This window comes from Callorhinus ursinus, unplaced genomic scaffold (genome assembly GCF_003265705.2).
Source record: "Callorhinus ursinus isolate GAN/ISIS: 27379988/994484 unplaced genomic scaffold, GSC_fseal_2.0 scaffold6, whole genome shotgun sequence".
NCBI lineage: Eukaryota > Metazoa > Chordata > Mammalia > Carnivora > Otariidae > Callorhinus > Callorhinus ursinus.
The window spans coordinates 43,971,802-43,998,954 of record NW_027397068.1 but is presented as its reverse complement, the minus strand read 5'-3'; the positions used below and the strand labels follow the sequence as shown (position 1 = coordinate 43,998,954).

Below are 27,153 nucleotides of genomic sequence, written 5' to 3'. Positions count from 1 at the left end.
TTTTTTGTTGTTGTTCTCTTTTTATGGTTATTAGTTGTTTGCTTTCATGAAGTTTCTTGGTTTTGGCTTTCCTGAAATTATTGGTAATTCTTTTGTTTTCTGAAAATTTTATATTCAAGTAACCCTGTCTACTAGAGTATGGCTTCTAGTTATGTTTATGATAAGTTCTTTAGTGATTTGGGGTAGAAATACTTCAAATTATATAACTACTTACAGATTTCTTTCCTATTTTCAAGAATAACTAGATTTATTATTTTAAATATAGATATTTTTAGATATAGTGATATTATTTTGTGACATTTTAGGCAAAATAGCAGCTAGATTTATGTATTCCTTTCTCCATATTGATCCAATTCTCTTTTAAGTATTTTGAAATTGTTAAAGATTATTATATTCCCTTTCATACTATATTCATGGGTAGATATAGGTATAGATATAGTTAGACATATAAGTAGATATTATTTTTCTTTTCTTTTATGGTAACTTAGGCATATGAAGAGATAGAAATATATATTCATCCTGCCATATTGATTTAATCCTCTCAGTATTTTATTAACTGTTAAAATAATAATTACCCAATTTACTCATCTGGATCACAAGCTCTTAAAAGTACATGTTGAATCTTTTTTGTTTTCCATATATGCTTTGTACATGACATCTGTTTGATAAACTTCTGCTGAATTAAAATGAGTTAAGTTGAATAAAGTTCCTTAAGCACCAAAAATTTTGTTTATTATATCTAGGCCAAGCATGAATCTCCAGAGGGACAGAGAGAATCATAACTTTTCTTAAATAACAAGATGGTGAAATCAATCAAATAATAGTTCACTGAATCAGGTAACCAATTTCAGTGATTTTTTTAAAATGTGTGAATCAACAATTTGATCAGCTGAAATAATACAATATTTTAGTAAAAGGGTAGTATTTTCATACATGAATCAGATTGTCCTAAGTTCTTTAATTTTACTCACAAGTCTTTCTCACTAAAAGAAAATATAAATCACTAAAGTTATGTCTCAGTTTGTAATTACTGGGACTCTTTCTATTGGATCCAGGCAGTAGTAGTCTCTTTCATGGGTGAAAAGAGAAAAAATTAAAAATAAGACTTTCTATTTTTTCCTGTATGATATGTCTGATTTATGTCTATGCCACTCTGAGTGAATTTTAGATAGTAACAGGAAAAGTGGAAGTGACTCTCATATTTATGTGGAAATTTTCTTCCTAAATATAGCAGTAAACAAAAGAAATTCTCCTTTCGGTTAACACACACTCTGAGCTAGAATTGTTAGTCAATAAGTCTCTGTGTATATCCTCACTGTGTAGATGAAGCTATTAAATTCAGAAAGATTTCCTTCATATTTATTAAGATGGCTAGTATTAAAAACAAACAAACAAACCAAAAAGAAAATAACTAACAAGTATTAGCAAAGATGTAGAGAAATCAGAACTCTTGTTCATTGCTGGTGGGAATGAAAATGGTGCGGCCACTTCGTAAAACGGTATAGTGGTTTCTTAAAAAATTAAAAATAGAATTAGCATATGATCCAGCAACTCTACTTTGGAGTACATAGCCAAAATAATTAAAAACAGACACTCAAACAGATACTTGTATACTCATGTTTATAACAACATTATTCATAATAGCCAAAGGTGGATGCAACCCAAATATCTATCAACAGAGGAATGGATAAACAAAATGTGGTATATACATACAGTGGAATATGAGTAAGCTTTAAAAAAAAAAACAAAAGAAATTCTGACACAAGCTATAACATGGATGAATGTTGAGGACAGTATGCTAGGTGAAATAAGCCAGTCACAAAAATATAAATACTGTATGATTCTATTAATATGAGTTAATTCAGAGTGACAAAAAGTAGACCCATGTTTGCCAGGGGCTGAGAGGAGAAGGGAATGAGTTGTTTAACAGGTATAGAGTTTCAGTTGGGAAAGTCAAAGAAGTTCTGGAGGTAGATGGTGGGGATAGTTGTAAAACAATGTGAATGTACTTAATATCACAGAACTGTACACTTAAAAATGGTTAAAATGGTAAATGTTATATATATTTCACCACACACATACTCAGAAAGGTTAAATAAAATTCCTAAATTTCTGCTACTGGTAAATGGTAAGGTGAGAATTCCAACCGAGGCATGTCTTCATTCATTCAATCAGCAAACTACTGTGTTCCTAGTATATGCCAGACACTAGGCTAGTGTTCACAAAGTGTGAAAGAGAGATCCCTGCCCACTTGGAACTTACATTCAAATTGGAGGGGAAAGACAATAAGTCAAAATAATTAAAGTATAAATTTTTGCTATCTGAGAAGGTGATGAGAGCTCCTGGTAAAAGGAAAAATTGGAACAAGGTGGGAGGAATTGGGTCTGGCAGTATAACTAACTTCTAAACCCAGGCTTCATCCACAGACCTATGTTGTCTGTCAAGATATAATATTTCAGAAAAAAATATGGAAGTTTTCTTTATTTTGGATGTGTTTTTGTTTTGTCTGTTTTCCCATTTCCTGTGAGTACTTTATTAAGAAAGTAAAAATAAGGCATGTTTTATTTCTCTTCAGAATCAGAATAGAGCTCTTTAGAACAATGCATTGAAATAATATTTCTCTTGTAAGAAAACCTCAGTATGTAGGTTATTGTCCCTCTTACAAACCTAGGAAATAAAAGACATGTGGAGCTTGGAGAAGACTCATACACCGTAAATGGGAAAAATGTTCTTGAACAATATAAGAATTCTTAAACTTCCAAATATGGATAGTAATACATCTGTCTGAAAATCCTAGATCTGGATTTTGCCAGTTGTGGATTTTGTCAGGTGTGTGGCCTTTAGCAAGCCAGACTTTCTTCTAAGCAAAACGGGAATAAAAAGATCAGCTCTATTCATTTTACAGGGCTACTGTAATAATCAAATAACATCATATTAGAGAACCAGTTTGTTATTTGTCAAACACTACATAAAGATGACCTAGGCAGTGGTAATATTATTATTACAATATATGCTTTACTTTTCACTAAATATGAAGAGCTGATTTTGGAAGACCCACAGTCGCTCTAAATGCAAACCAAGGCCTTAAACACTCATATCACAAAGGAAAGAAAAAAGAATCAACTTCTTCCTAACCAAGTGTCAATGGAAGTGCCATAGCTCTAACTTCATAGGATCTCTTTGGTGCGGAGTGAGGGACTGCTAATGGAAGCATCGGAATCACAAAAGTCCTTACAACCAGCCATTTTATATGGATTGTATGAAGTTTTCTTGATTTTAGCATTTTTTTTTCTCTCCTAGGGAAATAATTCTTTCCCTTTCATATTTATAAGAGTGTGAGTTCAGTAAGTGGTGAAAATCTGGAGACAAAAAAGAAAGAAAGAAAGAAAGAAAGAAAGAAAGAAAGAAAGAAAGAAAGAAAGAAAGAAAGAAAGAAAGAGAGAAAGAAAGAAACCAATGCATAATTTACAGTTCAGTGTATCCATCTACTGCTAGTATAACAGAGCTCTAATTTACTCACCAAATGAAAATGCTTAAGTTAAATAGGAATTAGGTCACTCATTGGTGTGTAAGTATACATATGCACTGAGGCACTGGTCCCACACTGGAACCAAATATGGCTATCCTAGGGAGAAGTGACTGCTCATGTGCAAGACTGAGAACTCAATTCATGATGCAGCTTTAAAAAAATATTAATGCAATATATATGTGTGTGTATGTGTATCTATATCTATCTATCTATCTATTGTACTTATTATGCCACATTGTAATGACATATGTTGTTGGGTAACTCCTGGAAGACAGAGTCCCTAATATTTACTGCAACTCTTGGCATGTGGATGGTAGAGTATCACAGCTCTTATCTTCTGCAGAATTCAGTGCTGAAAGTCTGAGTGGTCAGTGGTTTGTAGTATGACCCAGGGAATGCCTGATTGCAAAGGATATTTGCTCAGAAGAGAATTTGAGAAAGGCTTAGAGGATGCCTGGCCCCAGCCAAGAAGACAAAGGTTCAGGGCATGGCTTAGCTCTCCTATGTGTACTAGAGCACCACCTCATTTCCATATTGGTTTTTGATCTAGAAAACTCTTAGTTGTATGTACCACAAATCAGAAACCAATATCAGTGGAAGGAAAGCTCAAACTTAAAGTCCTATATATTGAGATGTCACAAATACGACAGGGAAAGCAAAGTGAGAACAAGCTGAAATAGAATGAAGCAGGGAAATAACTGGGGATGAAAGAATAACACACTGCAAGCGAGGACAGAGATTTGGACATGTGTGCTAGCCATGCTCTATGGGTGAAAGTCCTCTACGGAGAGTTTCCACAGTCATCCTTAGAGCCTTCCTCTTTATTTGCCCCTGGTCATTCTTCCTATTCTGCTTCAAATCCTCTTGCCCTCGTTTGTTTTCCCTTCTTTTCCAGATTATCCCTTTCTGATTAGCCCTTTACAAGGTTGACCTGGACGGAGAGTCTGTCCGAATCAAATGAGGTTCACCTCAAGACATGGCCTTCTGTATTTTTCTCCTTACACCTAAGCCCTATAGCTACTGGCAAGTGATATCCCTCATCTTCAACTGTTCTAAATTCCAAGGACATAAGAGCCCTAGTAGAGTACTCTGGATCCTCTAATTCTAGTTATTTAGGAAAATTGACATCCTAAGAATTTTTTTTTTAAAATTACATGTGTATGTTTAGCTATTCATGCATGGTTTAGTTCATGGGAAAGACAAGTAACTTTGATAAACTCTATTTCAGGTATGATGAGTTTGGTGTAAGAGTGTAATGAGACTGCCCTGTAGCAGATCAGTTTATGGGTCTAGAGTCACATGAAAGGTTGGGCAGAAGACATCAACTTAGGAACTATCAGATCCCGGGTTTTATTACCTGCTAAACTTCTCACATACTTTCAGTTATCATTACAATATACAGATATAATCATGTCATTGCCTATATACAAAAATCTTCAATGAATCCCTAGAATATGAAAAATAGAGTTTTAATACTTCAACATGGGCATCAAACACCAAAATTTGACCCTTTATAGACTTCATCTAATTTCCCCACCACTGTCTTTCCACAAACATGCTTGGCAATATCCCAATTTCAGACCTTCCTTTAAGTTGTTTTCTCTCTTAAGATTGCATTTTCCCCTAATATCCAACTTCTGAAGTCTAGTCTCCATCGAGGGCCCTTAAAATTTTTGTTCTTCTAATAAGAAAGAAATTTCTTCTGCACAATATTTTTTTAAGATTTTATTTATTTATTTGAGAGAGAGAGAGCGAGAGCAAGCAAGAGCACTAGAGCAGGGGGAGGGAGAAGCAGACTCCCTGCTGAGCAGTGAGCCTGATGCAGGGTTTGATCCCTGGACCCTGGGATCATGACCTGAGTCGAAGGCAGCCGCTGAACTGACTGTTACCCAGGCGCCCCACACAGGATTTTTAATAATAAAATTTTTATTTATCATGAAGCTGTTTGCCAAAAAAATTGTTCCTCTACTTTATCAACATATCTATTTACCAACTTATGTCTGAACATTTTTATTCAATCTCTCAAGAAGTCAGAATAGCATATTTAAGATAGATTCTGTGCTGTTTGGTGGCTTTCAAATTTTCAAAAGGAAAAGGTCTGGCTCCTCTAAGAAGTCTTTCATTCCTGTCAGGTAATTAATCTTCATGAAGAAGAGGCTTTGAATGAGAAATTGGAGATGAGCATGGAAAGTATACAGTTATAAGTTTTGTGGTAGAATGTACCCACCAGAGCTAAGCTGAGGGAAAGTAAGTTACAACTCATGCTCGTATTCTTAGGGGACAATTAAATAGATCATTAACTAATTAATTTAAAAGATGACTCCAGGGACCTGAACTGTCCTTGGGACAGAAGAGTGGAAGTGGTTATGGATACCTCAGAATTGTAAAGGAAAAAAAATACTTTTGTAAACAACAAAAACAAAAACCAAAAACAAATGTAGCCTATTCAATAGCATGGGATGGTGATAGAATATGCTATGTTTAGAGAATAACCAGCATTTTGGTACAGTGGAAGTATCATGGGCATAAGTTAGGTAGAGATTGGAGTTTGAGCGAATTTGTAGACCATACTAAAATGTTTGGATAATTTTGATCACAAGATTTTGCCTGATGTTACATTATATCATATGCCTACTTCCGCTTCATTTAAATTTTTCATAAATACTATTTTAATGATTATATATTCTGTAAAATTATTATGTCATGATTTGTTTAAGGATAACTTGGATATTGGGTATTTAGGTATTTTTGTTTTGTTTTGTTTTTCACTATCACAAACATCACAACAGTAAACACCATTGTAAGCTTTGCTTGTGATAATCCATCTCTGATTATTTCCTAGTAAAGGTACTTCTGAGGTAAGACTAGGAACATATTACGTTCAAAGAAGCCAGACATAAGCCTGGCCCTCTTCCAGGTGTTCATCTTTTCTTAGATTAGAAAAATGTTGGGTTGTTACAACAGCCTATTACTTAAACTCCTGCTTCCAGTCTTGCACCCTTCTAATCCATTCCCTACATTAAGCCAAAGTAAACGTCCCCAAACGTAAATCGGGTCCCATCCTCCTTACTAAACTTTATGCAAGGGTTCCTTAGTGTGTCATGTATAAACTATTCAAATTCAAGAGCATTTAAGACTTTTAATACATCTTACCAGATTGCTTGCAGGAAGGTTGCGGTAACATACTCAAACAAGCAGTGTACAAAGAGTGTATCTTATCATGCCTTCGCTAGCATATGGTATTCTCATTTGTCACACATGCTGTACTGATCTATTATTGTCTGTCTCTTCCATTGATTTATTAATTAGTTACAATCAGGAATCCTGTTCTATTCATCTTTGGATCACAAAGCCCAGTGCAGTGTTAGTGAGCAATGAGTGAATTAATACTACCTAACAAAAGTACTTCATCTGTATGTGGAAATTAAGATCCTTTTATCCTTTGCTCTGCTGAGATTTAGGGAGAGACAGGGTCAAGGCCAGAAGCTGAGGGTTCAAACAACGGTTGAAGTATCAGACATGTAGTCAAAGATCAAAGTCAGTAATACAAAAGCCATTAGTTCAGGACATCTGACAAAAGTCAATCTCTTATGGAGGAGTCCATTCTTGTTTTAAATGCTCCAACGTACATGATGTTTATTAAGTAAGATGTAGCTATTCTGACTAAAAAGACCCAAGGTGAGGAGTTCAGGTGATATAGCCCCACTTCAGGTATGCTCACATGAGGAAAGTCTTCCTACTGGAACTAAGAGGTACGAGTTTCATATGCCAGGCAGGCAGTGTGCAGGGGAGGGTTATTCACTTCCATGAGAAGCCTCATGGGTATGAATCCTTCCTAGAGCAGTGGGACTTTCAAACTTTAATGTGTATATAAATCACTGGGGAATCCTGTTAAAATACTAGATTCTGACTCAGAAAACCTGGCTGGAGCCCTGGTATTCTGCATTTCGAACAAGCTTCCAGGTGATGCTTGTGTTGCTGATACATGAACTACGCTTTGAGTAGGAAGGTTCTAGCACATTTTCTCCTTTTTCATCTGCTTAATGAGAATTTTACTACTTACCTCAAAATATTGTTGTGAGACAGATATCAAAAATTTAGGCAATGTAACTGGTTATATAAATACCTCATTGATACTCTTTGTAGAATTATCATTTCATCATTTCCAGTGGGTCTCAAACTTGGCTAGACGTTAGAATCACCTGGGGAGCTTTTTAAACATACTGATGCCAGGGCCTCCTTTAGACCAGTTAAACCAAAATCTCTTGGGATAGAGATCAGGCCTCATTATTTTTATAAAGCTTCCTAAGTGATTTTTTTTTTTTGGACAATCAAGGGTACGCCAATGACACACATCTTTATCAACTTCCCAACTGTCTCCAAAGCTATAAGAAAATTTTAGTTATTTGTGTAGCTAGGTCTCAGGGCTGTTATAATCTTCTAATATAAGGTAACTAACTATGTGCTGATGAGTTGAAGGAGCATGTGAATTCTGAGAATGGGGCTCCAGACCCTACTTTTGCATACCAGGTACTTTGAAGAGGTATAGGGAAGCACCTCATGGGGATCCACTCTTTGGGCATCTGGTAGGGACCTCCAACTCAGCAGAGCATCAGAAATCAGACTCATCTCTAGGGCTGTGATCATATATGGATTCCCAGACCCCACCAGTGGGTAGACAGAGCTCTGACATCTGGCTGTTATTTTAATTTTAACTCCTTTAAAATGTTTCTTAAGGATTCTGATGCCACTAAGTTTGAAATCACAACATAAACACATGCTAGAGAAAGAGAAAGTGAAATTCATCTAATATGTCCTATGATAATACCTCTAATAGTGAACAAAGTCTAGCTGTATCTTTATTTATTTTTTTCTTTTTTTAAAGATTTTATTTATTTATTTGACAGAGAGAGAGACAGCGAGAGAGGGAACACAAGCAGGGGGACTGGGAGAGGGAGAAGCAGGCTTCCCACGGAGCAGGAAGCCCGATGCGGGGCTCCATCCCAGGACCCTGGGATCATGACCTGAGCCGAAGGCAGTCACTTAACCAACTGAGCCACCCAGGCGCCCCTAGCTGTATCTTTAATATCACAAATAATAGTCATTTCACTGAAAAAAAAACAAAACAAGTTATTTGGTCTCAAATAGACAAAATACAATAATTAACAGATTTATCACTTTCACCTAATTTGGAGGGTTCTGCCAGCAGAACTATGACCACAGTTCAGGCTCTGAGAGACACTTAAGCCTTCCTTGATTGTGACTTTAGCTTTGCTGTGCCTTGAGCTTCTCAGCTCGTATATGTATTGATAGGCCTCATAGAAAAAGGCTCAAAAAGTGTTCTGTTATGTTTTAACTATAAAGTACCCTTTAAAGAACTTTCTCTTTTATGGGAAAATCCAATTGAAGTGGCTTGTGATGATCAAACACAATTATTTACAGAGGAGTATATTGCTTCAGAAAGTATAAACTACCAAAGACAGGGTCCTTGACCTGAGAAGCTTAAGCTTTAAGATAGGGGTAAACACAAGTAAGATAACAGTAAAACGGCGTTGGTCTCAAGGTTGTAGAGGGATCAACGTGGAGACCGTGGGCAAGCTGAGTGACATTATTCACTTCCAGTGCCTCATGAAGTATGCTGACTTCTAGAAAACCTATAGTAAATTTGGGACACAACAATAGTTGAGAATTTGAGGTTTTAGTTTCAGGCTTTCATAGGGAAAGTTGAAAACAAAATAATCACTTCAAAGTGTGGTTTGTTTTAGCTTTAGTTAACATTCTACATATGAGATTTATCACTATCTAAGCCAGTGCTAATTTGGTTTTGAAGATCTTATGAGTGGATTGTTTTGTGATGCCAAGACTTTTTCATAGGTCCATTTAATGTCCAGTGTTTTCTTTGTTAGATTAAGAGATTTATATTTTATTTATTTATTTTTTACTAAAGCAGCCCAATATAATGTATTAAATAAATATGATAGAAGTTAGTCAAATGCTTATCAGTCTCAATTTCATTTGCAATTAGTCTTTCTGAGTATTTTGGCTTTGGCTCCATAACATTAGTATAAGAAGGAAAATAGAGTCAAATCCCAATGTGATATTTGGTCATTAATAGTTTAATGTGTGTTTATTTTTCCTTCCAGATTTTTATTTCAGAAAATAAATCCTAGATTATGTTCTCAAAGGAATTAGAACTATTTCTGTGTATCTATTCCTTAAAACCCTCTAGGCCTTTCTCCCTCCTCCTTGTGGTTCTTATAAAGGTTTAACAACTGGCAGCCCTGGAATCTGATGACCTCTTTCTTTCCTTTGACTAGATAAGGTAGCACAGCTGCTAGTAAGTTTTCCCACAGACTCTGCCAATGGTGCTTGTGGGGAGGGGTGTCCCTCTGTGGACGGAGAGGTAATTCGATCTTCACACGGATCAGACCTGAGCCTTGTCAGAGTTGGGACTGTGTGCTATATTAAATTACATTCAGTGTTTTCTGTTCTACTCCTTGAACTACTGTTCACAGAGACCACCCAACCTACAGCACTTTCTTGAGCCCATGGGGAACCCAGTTATAACTGTCCACATGGCCATTCAGCCAGCAGGCTGTCTGGCCTGGCTTCTTCAGAACCCACTGATAATGTTTCTGGCAGAACAATTTCACATTTCCAGTGAAATCTCATCACATAAGGAAAGTTAATAATCTTTGGTGAGAAATGACTTGTGCTATGAACCTGCAGAGCAGGAAATTGAGAAGCAGTCAGGCAAAGTTTAGAGATGAGCAGTTTGGTTTTGGTGCATTGCCTTTTCTTAGTCGGCCCTAACTGTAAGCCATTCTGTGTCTGTATTTGTAACTTCTTGTGCCCCGACCCTTATCCCCTAGTCCACTGATTTTCAAACTCTAGTGTGTACCAGACTCAGATTCCAGGACCTCCATAGAGATCCTAGAATCCATGGAGAGATTCTGATTCAGAAGTCTGGTGCTACATGTTTAACAAACACTAGGTGCTTATGACTTACATGATCTAAGGATTACACTTTGACAAAGGCATTAGTAACAAAATGCTATCAATCAATCCTTTTCCCACATATCAAGAAGAGTATATACATCATAGTTTATTTATATTTTACTGTGAATTAATGCGTGATCCTACTCTCAAAAAACTTAAATTTTACAGGGAGATGTAGAGAAAAAGCCCTATTCCAAGATAGGTATACAAAAACACTAATAATCTACTATTGACTGAAAGCTTTACTGATATCATTAACAGTCAACACATATTTTGTATGTACTATATTCTTATAATAAGGTAAGCAAGAGAAAGAAAATGTTACTAATAAAATCACAAGTAAGAGAAATTCATTTACAGTACTATGCTGTATTCATAAAAAATGTGTATAATTGGACCTGTGCTGTTCACACCCATGCTGTTCAAGAGTCAACTGCATAGACTGTAAATGCTGGATAAATTAACAAAAGGGGCACTTACTATTATCAGCTGTGGTCATGGAAATCTTCCTAATATTTAATTTCTTCATTTTTGGGAAAGTTACTTTTGAAACAGAAAATTTTAAGTGGGAAGGAACCAGTGATTTTTGCCTACAATCCCAGCCAATGGTAGAAATGAGTTTGTTAATGGCTTCATTTATGAAAGCAGGGTACATTAAGTACATGTTATGTGAAAGACATTTTTGTTGTTGTTGTTCTTGAAGTCTCTTCATATCTACTCTGGTCAGAAATTAAGTGTTCATCATTCTTAAATTTCCCTAAAGCAATAGAACATGTCCAGTATATTTGAAGAGGAAAAAGACATCCTCTAAAATTAAGCTCAAGGAAAACACTGGAGCTCTTTGAAAGTCAATTCACTCTTATAAAGATTCCAAGGCTGTGAGTCAGGTGACATAGCTTCATGTCAACATCAAGACTGGAATTCACTAGCTGTATGACCTTGAACAAATAAATTAATTTTTCTGTATCCCAGTCTTCTGTAAAATAGAGCTAATAATATTTATTTGTTCTATCTTAAAGATTTATTAGGAAGGTAAATAAATGTAATAGTAATGATCTTTGCATATTAAGTAATGTATTTGAATATAAGATATGATTTTTTAAATATGTACACCCAGGTACGTATATATACGCATATATTTTCCCCCCTGCAAATCCACAAAGTAAGCTATGTGATGGAATTAAGTATCTTGCAATGAGGCTTTGTACTCTGTGGTTCTCTTGGGTGTACTTTTCTCTTATCCTCTGTTCTCATCCTTGGAAATGCAAGAAGGAGGTTCACAATCCTAAACCAAATTAGTATCAGCTTAACTGGGTTTCTATAAATGCTATAATAAAGTTAAGATATACAATTACATTACAGCAATGATGATTAATAAGTGAAATTGTTATCAAGGGCTTTACTATTTTCTAGTGAGTTCTTGATATTAAATGACAATGCCAAGTTTTAATCAAATAATAAGAAAAGTTAAAATTTAAAAAGTACTATTTTATTTGCATAAATATATTTCCTTGAGATATCTCTCTAAAGAGAATGCTTTAAGTTCATGAACCTGGGATTTTTGTCACAAATGAAAGGATCTGTGTTATTAGTAATGCCATTTCTAGTTGGGTCAGGGAATTTTAAACTAAGATACAGACTTTGTTGCCTTTTTTTTTTTAATACTGAACAACTACTATGTGCAAGACACCATGCTTGAGAATATAGGAGATATAAAAATATTTAAGTGGTGTTATGAATGAAAGTACCTTGAGTGAAACACCAATAAAGAAATATGGGAGATCAAAAGAGTGGAGTCCCTTCAGAAACTTGGAAGGATCAGCTGTTGTTTCAAAAATGCTAATTTGAACTAATTTAGAAAAGAGGCTTCGGACACATGAGGAAGGAAGAAAGGGAATGCCAAGTAGAGAGAATATTAGAAGCAAATACATAGTGAAGGAATAGTGAAGAGATATATTAAAAACAACAACAAAAACAAACAATCCATTTTACCCATTTTCATTCAAATTTCAAAGCAGGGAAAGAACCCTTGTTTTTTAATTTGCTAATCACTCATTGCTATGATATGAATGTTTCTGTCACCACTAAAATTTATATATTAAAATCTTAACCCCCAATGTGATGGTATTAGGAGGTGGGGCCTTTGGGAGGTGATTAGGTCATGAGAATGGAGCCCTAGTGAATGGGATTAGTCCCCTTATAAAAGAGACCCCACAGAGCTCCTTTGCTCCTTCCACCATGTGAGGACACTGAAAATATGCTGTCTATGAACCAGGAAGCGAAACTTCACCACATACCAAATCTGCTCGTGCCTTATCTTGGCCTTCCCAGCCTCCAGAATTGTGAAAAATAAGTTTGTTGTTTATAAACCACCCAGTCTAAGGTATTTGGTTATAGCAGACTGAATGAACTAAGACATTCACATTTATATTCAGGAAAAATATTGTCTAATTAAAAGTCAGGGGAAAAATATTGACTCTACATTTTAAATCTGTTTCAAATAAAACAGTTTTGTTGTAAATACTCCATTTGAGCTATTTAAGAAAAGAGTTTCCTAGCTGTTAGGGACACTGTAATAGAACACACACCAGAAGTTGTTGGAGCTGCTTTCTATCCTAACCTTACTGTGTGAATCCGGGCAGGTCACTTAACTTTGCTGAGTCTCATTTTCCTGAGGTTTGTGGGGTTGTAAGGGGAATTAAACTAAATGGTCTTTAGGATCCATCCCAGCACTAAATATTTACAAATTCTTATTTCCAGCATTTGGAGTTATTCATACATTTTAATGTTTAGTTTCTTTTTTTCCCTCCAGAATCACTGATGCAAGTCCCCCTAACTTTTTCTTCCCCCACCCCAAAACCACACATTTCTCCATTGCTTACTAGTATTAGAAATATTATGAGACTGAATTAGGTAGGCTAGATATCATCTACAAGAAATCCTAGGTTTACCAAAGAAAGACATAAAATGAGTAGTTATCACTTTGGGGCATTTGCACATATAAGTTCTTCATGTGATATGAGATCTTAGGTGCTCTGAAGGTGGGCTTATTTGGATAGGAGTCTCTCCATACTCAGAAAGAGATGCTGAGAACATCCTCTTGCTTTCTAATGGAAGACCAAAGACCCTAAAGTCTTGAAATTGATTCATATTTCAGACTACAGATAATGTTGAAGAACTAGGAATAAGGAAAGGTATAAACATATTAATAAATTGCTAATATATAGTAAAGCTTATAATGTACTAGGCATTGTACCAAACAAATTTGTTCTCATTTAATTCTCTTAATGACTGTATGAGGTAGATATTATTATCAGTCCCATTTTGCTAATGTGGAAACTGAGAGTTGAAGAGCCTCAGATAAATTGTCTGAGAGTAAACATTGGCAGAGCCAGGATGCAAGACTAAGTCTAGATTTCTTCTCTTTATTGCCTTACCATAATCCCCTGTACCATTTAATTTGATAGCAAATGGGGACCACGAAGTATGCTTGCTCGTTAGTTAGACAGTTCTTTTGCTTCATGATTGGTCTCATAATATGCTTTCCTTATAATATTTTTTTAAAAAATGTATGTATATATTTGAGAGAGAGTACACATGTGTGTATACATGTGAGTAGGGGAGGGACAGAAGGAGAAAGAGGGGTAGAGGAAGAGGACCCCGTGCTGAGTGGGGAGCCTACAGGGGGCTGCATCCCAGGACCCTGAGATCATGACCTGAGCTGAAACCAAGAGTCAGATGTTTAACCAACTGAGCCACCCAGGGCCCCTTACTTACACTATTAAAAGAAGAAAATAAGGTATTTGAAATGTTTAACCCCAGTCAAAAAATAACCTTAATGACTAAACCAACATATCTCTGTTCTTGCCCTTTTCTTTCTATTTTTACTCACTATGGCATCATTCCATTGCACACCTAACCCCCAATATTAGCAATCTCTATAGGTAGTAGAATTAACTGTGGCTTCTAAACAAGCTCAATGTTTATAGAGTGAAATGTCCTCATCCAAGAGACTTTCACTTGCTTAAACCTGTTATATAAGCTGCCATGTTTTCTTTCAACAGTTTAACAAATATTGTCTTTTATAGGCTGGAAAAAGAAAGTGGCCAAAAGCATTTACACTTTTTTACCTTGTAATTTTTGAAAGTTTGAGCACAAAATGCGATAAGATGCTTTGGAATCTTTGATATCATTTCTTCCTTTGGAGCATATGTGGTAGAGCAACAAGACAGGGTATTATTTGCTTGCTGGAATCACATAGAGCCTAGTCAGCCAAAGCAATTTCACAGTGCCTGACCAAAACACCTTGGCTGCTGCCCCCACACATGTGGGAGATGTTTTTGGCTGAGGACGATGGCTTGAGTCAGTGATTGCTGAATGCCCTGTATTTGGCATTCTACTCTTCATGTAAATAGTACGGAGAACAGAGCAGGCCTTCACGATTGTACCTTTACTGACCGAGAGATTTTTGGTGAGCAAACATCCACCTAGTTGTTAACTCCATTGGGCTTTTTTGTAGGTTAATATTTTGTACTTTCTCATTTTGAAGTTCTAGTTGATGTTGTTATTTTTTTGATATTCATTGATCAAATATCAATTTGATGTTTCTTTCTAAGCTACTCTGATGCATGAATTCAGAAGCATATATTTGGCACATTATTTCTCTATGATTGCTTCTTGTATTTTGTTTAGCTTTATTTTCTTAGTTAGACAAAGTTTCTTAAGAGCATGTTCCAGATTCTCAAGACTCATATTCATTTACTATTTGTTGAGTGCTTAGTGCAGTGCTGAGTGTATAACAAACATCCATTAGATTTTTAATTGATTGAGTTCACTTGGCTATTGGCTGACTCCATAGAAGTAATAAATGGGTATTTAGAGTGGGCCAATGAGCTGAGTTTGTAAAAGCACAGTGTAGTTGTCCATTGGGGTTCAGTGGGTGTTGGTCCCTAGGTGGAATACTTTGATTTATGAATGTTGGCTATTCAACCATCTCCTCACAAAAGTGTGAGACTAATGCAAGAAGGAGACTGTAATTGAATCAAGAATAAAAAGCAACAGCCTAAGAGTATTCTCTAAAACGGTGGTTCAGGACTGACCCTCAAATATTTGAAAGCAAGCAGCATAGTAAAATAAATTTCTTTCTTTCTCATTCTCTCCATACCTCCCTATTTCCTTCACCCCCCACTTACATCTTTTTTCCTTTCTTCAAAAAATGTTGAGCCCCTTCATGGACCAGATACAGTTGCTAGAGGTAAATAAAATGGCAAAAGAGATACACCCTGACTTCTCTGCTCACATTTCAGTGGAGGAAACAGACTGGAGCTGGTGAAAGGAGTTAATCAAGTAACAGGGAATGAATGCTTTCTATGAAGGGAATGGTATGTTCAAAGGCCCAGAGGTAAAGGAAGGAAAGTCTGATTAGAACAGACAAAATAATGTTAGTATAATTTTGGGTCAGGAGAAGAGGTGTGAGACTTAATGTTGAAGTAGTATAAATGGACCACATTATAATGAAAAACTTCATCAATACTACTAGAGTAGTAGTGCTTTGGAAAAGCATCAATTTGGAAAAGAATCAATTTTTTAAGCAGAGGAATGGCATGCTCTGCCTTGTGTTTTTCATAGCTCAGACTGACTGGGCCAGGGGCTGGGGAAAGATGGGAGGTACGAGATAGGATATTAACAGTGAGGATTGAAATAGCTGAATGGATTTGAGGGATATCAAGAGAACTTGGGGACTAGTTGAGGAGAGTAAGTTAAGGATATATACATTTCTAACCTGAGTCAGTAGCACCAGTTACTGAAATAGGAATCAAAGCAGAAGTAAGTTAAGGAAGGGAAATTAATGAATTCAATTTTAACCCTGATGAATTTGAGGTGTAGAAATAACTAAGGTCAAAATGCACAGTGGACATTTCTTTTTCATAAGGAGCTTGTCATCATATTGTATATCTTTATAGGGGTTAGTTTTATATTGTTCTTTGTGACCTTCATCATTATTATTATAGTCGACGTTACCTACTTGCCTTGCTTAAACAAAGGCTGTGAGGGACACAGAAGCACATAAGATATGTCTCTTCCCTTGAGGAGATCAGGGCATGGATGGGTAGATAAGACCTATACTAAAAAACAGAAAACCAACAAAATCATGTTTAGCGAAAAGCTAATATATGTATTGCAAATAACCAGTGTTACAGGATTGCCAATAACAGAGAGGCTAAACTGGATTAGGGAAAGTAGAAAAAAAAAAGGTGATGTTGGTCTTGATAAGGTATAGATAAAGGAAGATGATGAATATAGGCATTTCTAATTTGGGGGCAGAAGTGAAGGGAAAATAGACACTTTTATTCATAGTTTTAATGTAATATATGTGTTGAAAAAATAGTACTATTTATGCAAATACTGGCCTATCACGTTTGTTGTTAAAAGAATAATAGCTTACCAGTACATATCCATTCAGGGCTGTAATTTCTACTTTGGACATTAAGACCTTGCACCTATAAAAAGTTTACTAAACCAGCCATGAAATGTGGATTCTCTTAGGAAAAACCAGATGGGTAGAGATTCTTTGCATGGATTGGCTTTGCCCAGCCTATGCCTCTGATTTCTTAAATAACACTATGTAAGCAAGTTCACTGAGAGTTGGTTGTCCTCTCTGTAGTTGTTAAAAACAAATTGAAAGTACATTAATGTGGGACCATTGGCATTGCTATATTTAAAGTAGCCAAATAGAATTAAAATACAAAACTATTTACTTGGTGGTCAAATGTAGTCTAAAGGCCCATGAATTAGAGTAATTCTGTCCAATAGAAATATTAAGAGAGCCACAAAGTTGAGCCATATATATAATTTTAAATTTTCTAATAGCAACATTAAAAAAAGTAAAAGGAAACAGGTGAAATTAATAGCACATTTATTTAAACTGATATATCTGAAATATTACCATTTCAATACCTAAGAAACATAAAAATGTATTAGTGAGCTATTTTACATTATTTTTAATATGAAATCTGTGAAATTTAGTATTATTACATATTTATAATTACATCTATATATCACATCTCAGTTTAGACTAGGCACATATCAAGTCTTCAGGAAGACTTGACCACTCTATTGGATAGCAAAGATCTAAAGGTTAGAGTGGCAAATCTTACACTTTCACCCTTTTATCTGAACTATAATGTTCAGGTTGCTGATTACTGCACACCTTTGGTTGGCTCTGCAGATGCTTTAACTCTTTGTGAAAAGATTCTCAGCAACAAAAGAAATAAGGGAAAAAACATAAAAGAGAATTAACTTCTCTTAAATATCTTGTAGGCTCCAGGCAAAGGGCTAGACACTTTATATTCATTATCTCAATAGCTACTTCATCAATTGTTTGTACTGAGATAGGCATGTGCAAATAAATCCATAAACAGACAAATAAGCAAATAATTACTTATCACACAATAAAACCAATGAACAAGGACATTGAAATTCAGAGACACTAAAAAAATTACCCAAGATTACACAGCTAATAAATATCAGACCATGAATAGCATCTAGATCTGTTTGATTCTGAAACTGAAGCACTTTCCACCATACTTTGCTGCTTCCTAAAGCACATCCCTGGTTTGGCTCAAACTTTCAGTAAACACTGAATCACCATGATTTTGCAGCGGAGAACAAGGTCTTGGCAAGATTTTATAATAGAAAAGATACCAAAGGAGAATTACTTTAAAGACATTTTGCTCCTGATACACCCTGAAGTTTAGTGAGGAAAAAACAGTTCCATTGGATTATTTAGGAAAGGCAAATAAGAATTTTGAGGAGGAAAACAAAAAGGATGGATTGGATCTGAACAAGGAGTAGGGAAACCTCAACCTTAATCCAGATTTTGTATTCAATCCACTAATGCACCTTAAACTCACTTAGAAGATTTGCTATTCCAAACATCTGTGGAATGAAAGGAGTTAGTTAACATACAGCATTGTGTAAACAATATCGAGCCATTTTTTTACTGGGTTTTCAAAAACTACTGTCTTTGCTCTCTATCCTACCTATACGACCCTACAACCTCATGGCGAATGTATCACTGTGGACAGATTCTCACAGAATCTAGTGTAGAAGAGTAGTTCTCACACTTTAGCATGTGTAAGAATCACCTAGAAAGCTGATCAAATACAAATTCCTGGGCCCTGCCTCGGGAGATACTCATTCAGGAGTTCAGAGGAGAGACCGGATAATCTGTGTTTCTTTTCTTTTTTCTTTTTTTAATAATCTATATTTCTAACAAGGTTTAAGCAGTTGCTGATGCTGCTGGTCTTGGGACAACACTTTTGAGCTGTACTGGTCTAGATGGTGAGGATGGATAAGGCAGCAGAATTGTAAAGTCACTTTGTCATTAGCTCTCTGAAAGCTGTTTCTGAATTCCTAACCTTTTCTCTTTTTGATTCATTCCTCCTAAACTCCATGGATCCTAGGAAAGAAGATTTCAAGTTGTTCATAGAAAAAGCAGGCCCAACTTCATAAGACCTTAATTCCTATTTGGATACTGATTTTATGGCAATAGATCACTATATGACAAAGGTAGATTCAGTACTGGTCAAAGTAGGAGAAAGTGTAAAGACATTATCAAAGAATTCTAGAATCTCCAAATTTATACAAATCCCCTGCTCTGGAATATTTATATTCCAGAACACTGAAAAAAAGAAAACATTAAACTGATAGATGCACTGGTCTCTGAAGAATTGCAGTGAGTGAGATAAGATAGAAGTAGAAAATCGGCATATGTTCTGATTCTCCAAAACATACACACACACACACACACACACACACACACACACACACACACACACACGAGAGAAATCTGCTTCCACTATCAAGAGTACAATAGCAATACCTTTATTTCTGGGTTATTCATGAGTAATAGCGTGCAATTATTTATTAGTAACATTTTTTAAGTATAAAAAAATTGGGATCAATGAAATCATCATGCTTCTTTAAACAAGATATTCTGTTTTGTTTGTTTGATTGGATTTCTGGACCATGAGGAAGTGTGATAAAAAATTAAAAGCAAAGACAAATACCATGTGATCTCTCTTATATGTGGAATCTAAAAAAAATTTTTTTTTTTAAAAACCAAGCTCATATATACAGAAAACAGATTGGTGGTTATCAAGGGTAAGGGGTAAAGGATAGGGAGAAATGAGTGAACTATATTTTTTAGTTTAAGTAAGTTGTTTAAATAAAAAAAGTAAAAGCCAATTTAAGCAGGGAGTTGACATCTACTTTTATATCTTCTCATGAAGAAAGTGAAGAAGTTTATCAGATGTTAAGGACAATAAGAGGTGAATGGCCAGTGTAGTTGATTATAAGATTTCAGTCCCTCTAGAGTAGGTAATTAATAAAATGTCACACCTTTGGCCTTGGCTTTCTTTTCCATTCTTAAGTAAGATGTGGAAAAAACTTTATATGGTATGCTTATCAAATTTATAGATAATAAATTAGGGAGAAAGTGTGATTATTCTGGTTAACAGTATACTTAGGGATGAAAATTTGGAGTGAAAGATAGTTTCTAATAAAATGAGTTTGAACAGCAGGTGCACATGTAAAAGATTACAGGAATTTAGTATAGAAGTATATAGAAGATATGTTATAAACAATATGGAGTTACAGAAAAAAAAAACTATTATATGAGTCAGTGGTGGGACCAAAAAAAAAAAAAAGCCAAAGCAAGACTTGGTTATATTAGTTAAAAATACAGTATTTAGAACAAGATAATCATTTGTTCTGCTTTAGTTCCACCATTCACATTCAAAATATAATATTAAGTTCAGTTTTGGGGAGTTTTTTTAAATAATGGATATAGACAAACTAGGACAAACTCAAAGGATAGTGATTAGGAGAGATATAGAATTGGAAGCCATGCCATATGAGGAAATGTGTTTACTATATCCTTTCTTTTGCTGCATTTCTACCCCATCTAGTCACTCTTATCTGCAATTAGATCTTCAAGAGGTATAGGACAAGGATTATTCCAGCCAATACATATTTGGGTTTGTTTTTAAAGATTTATTTTATTTATTTTAGAGAGAAAGAAAGAATGGACCATAAGTGTATAATTCTTGGTGTATAGTAGGTTCTAGGAATGGTGAGGGCAATTCTGATGATGTTGATAACGATAATTAAGTAGTACCTGTTTGTTTCTTCTTCTCTGAAGAATATCAAATTCCAAGTGGTATTATAGATGTGAAAAGAACAATCTTAAGACATTGACTATTTTTACTATTTCTTATGAGGTGTTACTAAATAATTTAAATGGGCAGAAAAATATGCCATTTTCTCATAAAGTGTCAGGACATTCAGGCTATTGTCTTTGCAGGAAAGTTAGCATTTATTTCAACTCTGTTGAAATCCTATACTGAGTAGGCCTGTACTGAAAAGACAGAGTCTTGTTAAGGAAACATAGCTTGGCTCAAATCCACCCAGTTGTAAATAAATTTTAATCTTTCCTGATGGACAGGAGTTAGGTTTCTTTATCTTCATGGGGACGAAGAGGTGGAGGCTATAAAAGAAGTTTATTTGGGGAAATATTTGCACAAGTCTTTGATACATTAATGCATTCAGTCCTTTGAAATGAAGCCTATTTTTGCCTTTACTGCTGTCTTTATAAACATATTGTGATGGAAAAATATAATTGGAAAATCTTTTCTACCATTTGTCACCAATTTGGTTGCTTCATTTGGAGCACTATGCCAGTTTTAAGTGAGGGAAATAAAGAGATCATTGCGTAGCAATGCTGATTTTTTTGCCTATCTAAAAATAATGAGGACCATGACACAATAAATTTGAGTATGAAGCGCAGCATTGTCCCTGAAGATGGTCATGATAAGTGGAGCTGGCTGGGCTCATAAACATAGGCGCTCTGGATACCAGCAGGTTAGACATTTATATCTGTCATTGTTCAATGAAGTTGAATTTACATGGAATAAAAAAGCAAAATAATCTGCTCTTTGACTCTGAAATAAATGTTGTCTAGAGTAGTTGTATGGTTGGCATCGAAAAAAACCATTTGAAGTGGGCTACTTTCTGACATTCTACGCTGAAAGTGTAGTCAAGAGCTCAATAAGACTCCAATAGGAGCTATAAAACTGTGGTTATTTAAAAGTGCAAATCTGGTATATCTTTCAAGGATTAAAAACAGACATTCTCCTTGGCAGCTGTCAGAAGAAATGTGTCATAGAAAATTTCCTGACTGAACTAAAGTATTCAGCATTTACTTAAAGATTTTGAAGCTATGGCCCAAATTGTAATTAGCATATTTGTTATTGGCACTGAATTCTTTCTTTCCAGGAAACAGCTGTAAGAACAGAGCTGAAAGTGATTAAAATTTCATTCTTCATCAGTATAGAAAACCATTCAATGATACTTTTTCATTCCTACTCTTGTCATTCACAGCACAAATTTTACCAATATTTCCTACTCATGCACAGAAACAAGCAATGGCTAATGCTCTGAAAAAGCATGCCTCTATGTTGTTAAGATGACAGGCAGTCATTGCTATGCAGTTTAATCTATATCTTGAATGTTCTAATATCATAATGCTTTTGGCTGCAGTGAACCCAACTGAAAATTTGAGCTGTTGATGGCAGTTAATATTCAGATAAACCTTGAAAATGACAGCCAGCCAGAGGGAAGAATGATGAGATTTGGCATTAGTCAAAATTCTAAGCAAAATGTAATATTTTGTTCTAGCTTCTTTTTAAAAGTATAAACCTTGCAACTCAGGAGTTGTTTTGGGTCTATCCCAAGACAGACTGAGATGAACAAAGACCCGTTACTTATCCAGTCACAAGAGGCTGCCTTCCTTTAACTAGCCTATAAGCGGCTGAGTATTAGTCTGCCTGGCACTGTGGAGTATATTATTCTACTCAATCAATCAACCCTTTCAGCCAAATAGCTCACTTGGCTAATTTTTTTGTTTTCGTTTTATTGGATTTGATCAACTCTTGGAATGAATTTACTAAATCAGCTGGTTGTACCATTGGCTCTGATTCACTATTTGGCTTATTAGAGGCCCTCAATTTAGTTAAAAACCACATGCAATTCACAGTAGACCAAATAAATGTAATGTGGATATCTGTGCATATATATAAGGATTTATCTCAACCTCTTACTTTTGCTTCATCTTCGAGTTGGGACAGCTTTTTAAAGCTTGTCTGTCTTTTACTGGCAGAAAGTATTTACAATATTTTCATTGATGTGTTCTCTTCCTCTTCTTCCTCATCTTCATTATTCATCTTAAACAGTGGAAAGTCACAGAACAAAACAGGGGAATCAAGAATCTTTATTTTTATTACTTCACATATTATGTAAAAGAAATCAGACATTCAGCTTTTTTTTTCCTAATTGAATGGCACACTTTTGAATACATGTTATGTGTTGTTAAACAAAGGAGTGTCTGGTAACTTTCAATGAAAAGTCTGTCAACTTTTACTGTAGCTGAAATTACAGCTTGACCAAATTCTTCAGTGAATTTGATGTAGACACTCTTTCTGTCTCTCCTCTCTTCTTTTTCTCTTTTTACCTCTCTCCTTCCTCCCTTTCATTTTTAAACAAAATCCAAACATAAAAATGCCATTTTCCAAGTTCCATCCCGGGGTACTCATTTACAGCTTATTTCTAAATCTAGGGCAGATACCCCTAAGAGGTGATCAAAGAGATGGAGGATCTTTCCTGCTGTTACAATAGATTTAAAAGTTGCAGATAATAAAGTTTTAGCATGGGGTGATGATGGAAGAAATAATATGTTATTTGATGCATGAAGCTCATAAAATTCTGAGAAGATTCTGTTGGAGAAATATGGAAAAAATATGGCAATTCAGGGAATTAATAAAAACAGAAATCTAAATTAAATGGAAAGGAAACTGGTTTACATTTCCACCTTCAAAGTTTTGGGTGTGGGAATGAGCCACCTGACTGAGATATTGTCTGAGCCAGTATTAGAATTGCTCATCTATGTCACAAATGACTTAGCATTATGGTTGAGGAAGAGTATGGCATAGCAACCAGTTTTGTGTTGGTGATTACTAGAATCCAGAGACGGGAAAGAATTTCCTAGGCTTGTCACTCAGAGGTTGAGTCTAGGTGCTTATTAGGAAGGGAACATATAATTTAAGGTCCAAAGTGAGCACTTTCCAGAGTGAAAGAAAAATCCATTAATATTCATGCTGAGACAACAGGCGTAGACTAGGCTAATCCCAGGTAAATTGGATATATGTCACCCTACTTCTAGGCAGAATGCTATGAAGCAGACCTCTCTGGAGAGATCTCAGGTGTAGACTGTCAGAGTTGCCAAATATTTCGAAAAATTTAGTCTTATTTGTGTCACAATTTTTTATTGAGGTATAATTTACATAAAATAAAATTCAGAAATTATTAATGTTCAGTTCAATTATTTTGACAGTTACTGCTATGGACTAAAGGTGCCCTTCCACCAATTCATGTGGTGAAGTCCTTAACCCCCAATGTGATGGTATTTGGAGATGGGGCCTTTGGAAGATAATTAGATTTAGATGAGGTCATGACGGTAGAGTTATCATGATGGAATAATTGCTCATATAAGGAAAGGAGGAGACTCTAGAGCTCTCTCTCCACCATGCATGTGACAACACAACAGGAAGGTGGCCATCTGCAAACCAGCGAAGAGCTCACACCAGAAACGAGGAACTGAATTGGCTGGTATCCTGATATTGGACTCCTATGCCTCCAGAACTTTGAGAAATAAATATTTTTATTGTTTAAATAAATGTTTTTATTGTTTAAGCCACCCAGTCTCTGGTGTTTTGTTGACTGAATTGCATACACCTGGGTATCTACCAACCAAAACAAGATAGAGAATAAGCAAAATAGCTTTCAAATTCATCTGTGTTTCCAGATGTATTAGTATGTGCTTCTTCTTATTGCTGAGTAGTATTCCATCATGTGTATGACACACAAGCAGACACACACACACTAACCATTTCCATTACTTGGTAAGTTCTATGTGTGACCTATGACTTGGATGCCTTCACGGCCCACATCCTTTCTACTATTCTATTCTTATTTTGGAGTTTAAGGAAGATTCAACTTAGACTATGATATTGGTGAAATAGTTGAGTTTCCCATGTTTCAGTTTGCCCGTAGTAGAGAATTAATATTCAGCCATTCAGGAGAAAATCAATCAATCAATCACACATATTTAACTGGGTCTTTAAAAATCTACCTTATTTTATCCACAAGTTAACCAACTTGGTCTATACCTTGATACCAGCCTTTACTTGATGTATACTAGGTACAAATTCCAGCATCTGGAATTTTTTTAAGGCCGACAGCCTTAAAAAACAGCATCAAAATTTAACTAAAAGGTTCCATAAAGAATATAGTTGCCCTGATTATGGTGGTAGAAGTCATATTAAGATTACACCTTCCAGATATAGGAAGATGGGGGCATCATCCTGATATTTCAGTAAATACAAGATCCTACAGATAGATGATTTGTGCAGGAGGGGAAAGTGAGGGCTCAGAAAATATTGTTTCTATATTTTGATAATCAGATAGGTTTTAAAAAACCTCTATACAACTTATAATTATATTATGCCATTGCCTTATCATTGCCAAGTAAAAAAGATACTATATGTGTGTGTTATATATACAATGTTTATATATATAAAGTTCAAGTCCAGTTTTATGTAGGGATTATAAAGATATTAATACTTTCCACATCAAGCTTTGCATACTACTAAAATAATGTGGTGTTCCTGGACATAAATAATTTTTATGTGAAAATCATAACTAGCTACCATAACAGAAGTGGATTGCAACCTTTTTTTTATTTTGATGAAGTGACACCTTATGATATGACACAACATATTCACTAAAGAAACTTGTGTATCATTAACTTTTTCCTAATATCAGTTTCCACACCTTTAAACTGGACTTTCCTTTTGGTTTCCATGGCTTTTTAGGGTACTTGGGACATTTTTAGCTAGAGGAGTTTTACAGCTTAAGTAACGTATTTAATGGCGAATTGTTTTCAGATTTATGTGCCATACAGTGAAATATCTCATGGCATAAATCTTAAGTACAAACTAAGGAGATAAATCTCTAATTGTATGGTTTCCTTTAGCTGCCATATTCTTACTCATTTCCCATACTTTTTTGTAGGTATTATTCCGATATATGGATAATATCCATATGTTCCAAGAGGACTTGAATTAGAAGAGGCTTTAGAGATCCCTTCATAGATGAGGAAATAAGGCCCCAGAGGCCTAAAGGTACTGGCAGAGATGAGATGCATTCTTCTCACTCCCACTATAGGGTTTTGTTTTCTAGTCTATGCCCCACTACCTCTGTCTGGCAAACTGTACCAGGCATTTATTCATTCAGTAAAGTTTGCCAGGACTATTCCAAATGTGTAATGTTATCATCAGCACGAGGGCGGGTGGCCACAGACAAATTATGAGTAATCCTGCTCTTCAGATATGATAGTTAAGTGACAAAGTGAAGGCAGCATGTTACTGATGTTGACACCATCAAAATAAGTGTTACAACACATTAAAGGAGAGAAGCGATAGGATACTTTTACCGAGAAAGAGTTAGGAGATGTTGTGCAGGAGTAGAGCCGTAACTGGAACATAATAATCATGAAGAAATTGGCCCTTCAAAATAAGAGCACACATGACAATGGTTAGAGAAATTTAAGGTCACAACAGAGTGATAAATCTTAATGTTTAACTGGGCAAATCATGTGGTTATTTTAAAATATATATACTATCAACAATCCTTTCAAGTAGACCTTTTGACGTTGGTAATTTATGACTGTAAGTGTTAGACTATCTGTTTGCTCCCACCATCATATGGTCAAAAATCACCCTATTGGCTGTCCAATAGTTTATGCCGCTACTGCTTTCCAACTCCTTAGTTAGTAGATTTTCCTTTTGTTTTGTGTCTACTTTTTATGGTGATACATTTCTATTACCTCCTGTCATTTCCTGGGCACCTTCTATTAATTTGTTTTAGTCAACGCTAAATAATTGCTCTTTGTTAAGTTTTTCATAGACCTCAGTCTCAGAAGAATGGGAAAGTTAAGGCACTTATCACCCTATTTAGTATTCATGGTGATTGGGAGTTATTATGAAATTGTTTGGGTGATGTAAATAATTTTCATTCTTTTTTCCTACAGACATTAATACAAAACAATATCGACTGCTATTTCTCCTCACATGGTTAAAAATCTGAGTAATGTCATATGGGATAGAATTATAGAGTTCTTTATTCAAATGTCAAAATAGTACTTGTAAAGAAGCGTCATAGATACCTTGTTATGAGACTTGCCCAGAGATGCAAGTGACAAAGATGATCCCTGGATAACACTTTAATCTTGGAGTAATTCATACTACATCTATGTACTTTCTATACATTGTCCTTGATTTTGTAACATGACAAAGTCTGACAGAGTTTGGTTAAAGGATTGCTATAATAACGATAAGCATGGTTGATAGAAACTACTGGAAATAATGAAAAACTTTGGATTTTAGAAGGATTCATAGAAGAAAATGATGTTAAGGTTAGATTATTCCAGCCTTTGGAAAGACTAGGGG

The 27,153-nt window shown here is 35.3% G+C and overlaps 1 long non-coding RNA gene across 3 annotated transcripts in view; it reads left to right on the top strand.

The window, feature by feature from the left end:
* Nucleotides 1–27,153, top strand: part of LOC141372987 (uncharacterized) — an 88,765-nt gene that overhangs the window by 41,052 nt on the left and 20,560 nt on the right. For 2 of the 3 annotated variants that reach the window (XR_012378559.1, XR_012378560.1), the window contains exon 4: nt 744–837. The exons of the other annotated variant lie outside the window; for it this stretch is intronic. This is a non-coding gene — a long non-coding RNA (uncharacterized lncRNA). The remainder of the gene's footprint in view (nt 1–743; nt 838–27,153) is intronic. 3 annotated transcript variants of the gene reach the window in all.